Here is a 4,266-nt window from a genome sequence, read left to right on the forward strand (position 1 = left end):
ATCAGCAATATTATTTTTAATTCATTTTCTATCAAAAATTTTCACAATAAACCTATCCACCAATGTAGGTTTAGTGTCTTTTTTTATCATAAGATATTTGATAGTAGAATGATCAATATAAATAATTATTTTTTCACCAATCTAATATGATCTAAATTTTTCAAAAGCATAAATAATGTCTCGTTGTTATTTTTCAATAGTTTAGTAATTACATTGTATAGAATTTAAAGTTCTACTAGCTTAAAAATGCTATGGAATTTCTAATCTCGCTTTTAACTAAGGACAACATCAATAACAATAGTGCTTTCTCACACATCACTTCAAAGGGTAAAGACCAATAAGAATAAATAAAGCATTAATTAAATATTATTTCAAAGTATTAAAAACTTCAGGCCATGTTGTATCAAATATAAAAGGAATATTCTTCTTCTATAAATGACACAAAGCTTTAAAAATTTTAGAGAATTATTTAATGAATCTCACTACAGAAAATTCATCGATTACTGACAGTCTAGATAGGTGGTTCTTCAGCCGTCGGTAATAACGGTGGTTTAACAGGCGGTCTGACCGGCGCTCAACCCGCCGGAAGATAACCGGCGGTATAAACCGCCGGAAAATTGCCGGTGAAGAAAACTGCCAGAAAAACACCATCGGTAATGGTTTCCGGCGTCATTTTTTTGGCGATTTTTGAACCGCCAAAAAGCCGTCAGTGTTTAACAAAACTGCCATAAAACAAGTGTTAACCTCCACTAATGAGTGATTTTCCTGTAATATATCTCCTATAAAATTCAACATAACAAAGAAAACTTCTAATTCCTTTAATTGAATTTTTTAGAGGAAATTTTTCTATAACCTGAATTTTATTAATATCTACCTCTAATCATTTCATTAAAATTTTATGCCCCATGATAATGCCCTCAATCACCATGAATTAAAATGTCTCCCAATTTAACACTAAATTTATTTCTATACATTTCTTTTTAATAAAGGAGTTAAATGCTCCATATAAGAATCAAATGTAGTGTTAAATATAGTGAAGTCATCCATGAAGATTTGAATACCCTCCTCAATTAGGTTTGAAAAAAATGGATATCATACATTTTTTTATCAAATGACATTCTCCTACTGGAAAATGTTCTATAAGGATAGGTGAAGGTAGTATTATCTTGATCCTTAAGTGCAATAGAAATATGATAAAACCCTGAATAACCATCTAGAAACTAATAAAATGAATGCCCGGCTAACCTATCATGCATCTATAAACAAAAGGCAAAGGAAAATGATCGTTTTATGTGGCCTTATTTAATTTCTTATAGTAAATACAAATCCTTAACCCAATGATAGTTCTAGTAGGAATTAGTTTATTGTGTTCATTTGATATGATAGTTAAGACACCCTTCTTAAGAATATAATGAATAGGGTTCACTTAAGAACTATTAGAAATGTTATAAAATTTCCCATCATCAAGCCATTTAAAAATCTCTTTCTTTATAACATCTTTCATGTAAGGTTTATGTTTTCTCTAAGGGTTAGCTTTTGGTATTGAAATAGCTCCCATTTAAATTATGTTCATACAAATTAAAGGGCTATTTCCTTTGATGTTAATAATTTTCCACCCAAAAGGTCTTTTAAAATTACTCAAAACCTTAATCAATCTATTTTCTAATATTTTTTTGAAGTTTATAGAAATGATTACAGGAAGAGTTGAGTTGTTACCAAGAAAATCATACTTAAGATGGTAGGGTAAAACCTTAATTTCTAAGTCAGGAGCTTCATCTATAGAAGCTCTCAAAATTTTACCCAAATAAGTAGTCTATAAAATTTCAAACTTCTCTCTAAACAGTCTTGAATTACTTTCAATTGCTGAAATAAATTCTTCTATACTTCACAAATCTCCTCAATTTCTTATTTATCCAATGGAATTCTTTCCAATAATTCTTATTTAAACTCTCCACTATAGTGTCATCCATATTAAATCTAAGCAAATATTTATTCTTTTCTTGAGAAAAATTTATAGATTTCTACACATCATAATTCATTCCCCTTAATCTTGAACCCTCATAATTGATTCCCCTTTTTAGTATATTTATTATGACTTTCCTAGTAGCTAAGAAAGGTCTTTCTAAAATGAGAGGTATTTCCCTATCTTCTTCCATATCAAGCATAGTAAAGTCAACAAGGAAAATAAATTTATCAACCTTAATCAACACATCTTCTATTATACCTATTGCATAAGTGAAAGATTTATCAGCTAATTGAGTAGTAGCAGAAGTAGTTTGAACCTCTCCTATATCTAATCTTTTGAAGATTAAAAGGGGCATGAGATTGATGCATGATACTAGAACACATAAAGACCTCTCACAAAGTGTTAATAGTTAATTTCTTGAACACCTTTAATAACTTCGAGAATTTCTTGTCAATATTTTGTTTGATTAAACTCTGAGGAAAAGGTGACGAAGTTCTATCTACAACCTTCTAAATTTATTTTTTAGGTTCTTTTATAGGGTTAGGGTGTTTAATAGAAGTTTCTATTTCTAGATGCTCTCCTTCATCATTATTCTTTTAAGGTAGATCTCTATCCTTGTATGGGCTTCCCAAATCTCTCCCACTTTTAAGTTGAATATTATTACATTGTTCTTCTAATTTTTGGTTGTTAATCAATCTAGCAAGATGCCCTATATGATCTTTTATTTTGTTTAAAAGAAATAGCTTGATATTATAGTTTAATTCCTAATTGTATAACAACATATTCTAATGGTATCTTACCATTCCCAACAGATCAATTTTTTTCAAATCATGAAGGTAATGGTGTGGCACTACATGATGTGGAACCCAACATTTATGCATCTAGATCACCAACTAAGTTAGGGTAATTATTATTCCTATTTGGTCTGGCCTTAACTTTAATTGTATCTAATTTCTTTGAAATAGTAGCTACCTCGGCAGTAGGAATTCACAAAATATATTATCAACTCCAGTTACTCTATTAGTATTCACTCTATTAGCAGGCCACTTAAAATTATTAGTAACAATTTCCTCAATCAATTTGTAAGCATCCTTAAATGGCTTAGATATTAATGATCCTCCAACTATAGCATCTATGACTAACCAAAGAAATTCTACTAATCCATTACAAAAGGTTTGAATATTCAACCAATCAGGTAAAGCATGGTGAGAGCATTTTCTAAGCATATACTTAAATCTCTCCCAACTTTCTTGAAGAAATTCTCCGTCAAATTTGGAAAAAAAAAGTAATATCGTTTCTAAGTTTAGCAATTTTTTGAAGGTGAGAAATACTTTGCATGAAATTTATGAGCCAACTCATTCTAAGTGTTTATAGAGCCCGAGGCTAAGAATTTAACCATATTTTAGCCTTATCCTTTAAAAGAAAGGGAGCAGTCTAAGTCTAATGGCATCATCATTAACATTATTATACTTAAAAGTTTCATAAAATTTTAGGAAACTGGCTAAATGTAAGTTAGGATCTTCAATAGGAGTTCCCCTAAATTAAAATTTTCTATCATTTGTAAAATAGCCAAATTCAATTCAAAATTATTAGCCTGGATAGTTGTTGTAATGATATTATGATGAAATACTTCTACTACAGGATTAACATACTTCATAAATGGTCTAACACGATCTTGATCTTAAACTAGGTTAGACATAATTAAAAACTTTCAAGACTTTTAAATTCTTGTAAGGGTCCTTTTTATTTTTGTATTAAACACTAAAGGCTCCTTACTAGATATATTACACATACAACAAGATACAATAACTAAAATAAAAATTAAATAATTAAATAGAAAAATATTTTCAGAGTTATAATTCCTTTAATAAATAGAATATAGATAACTGATGCAAGTAGGTCTAACTATGCACTTACTTTAATAATATAGTATTTTATAATAACCACGCTACTTCCCGGGCAACATGACCAAAAATTTGATGGGTGCATATGATATGATAAGATAATGGTGAGCTAATACAAAATTCGCTGGATTTAAAATATGCTTAGTTTTTTTTTTTTAATGAAAAACTTTAAATAGCATACTAATTTACATATGTATACATGCCGAATCAAGTAATAAAGTAATAAGTATGCTATCAATCCCATGAGGAAGTGATCTACTATACAGTAACAAAATTACTACTCCTTTCTCCAAATGCATGAACTTATACTACTAAAATGAAAATGAAAATTTTAAGTTTCTATCTCTGAATAAAAATAAGTAATAAAGTTAATACAATTTTAATAAATGTTTTAGA

The 4,266-nt window shown here is 29.0% G+C and overlaps 1 non-coding gene across 1 annotated transcript; it reads left to right on the forward strand.

Moving 5' to 3' along the window:
* The first annotated feature begins 3,163 nt into the window (after positions 1 to 3,163).
* On the forward strand, positions 3,164 to 3,271 carry LOC114580597. Its single transcript, XR_003702059.1, has one exon. It is a non-coding gene; the product is annotated as a small nucleolar RNA R71 (small nucleolar RNA).
* The last annotated feature ends 995 nt before the right edge of the window (positions 3,272 to 4,266 follow it).

The sequence above is a fragment of the Dendrobium catenatum genome, unplaced genomic scaffold, assembly GCF_001605985.2.
Source record: "Dendrobium catenatum unplaced genomic scaffold, ASM160598v2 fragScaff_scaffold_128, whole genome shotgun sequence".
Lineage (NCBI taxonomy): Eukaryota > Viridiplantae > Streptophyta > Magnoliopsida > Asparagales > Orchidaceae > Dendrobium > Dendrobium catenatum.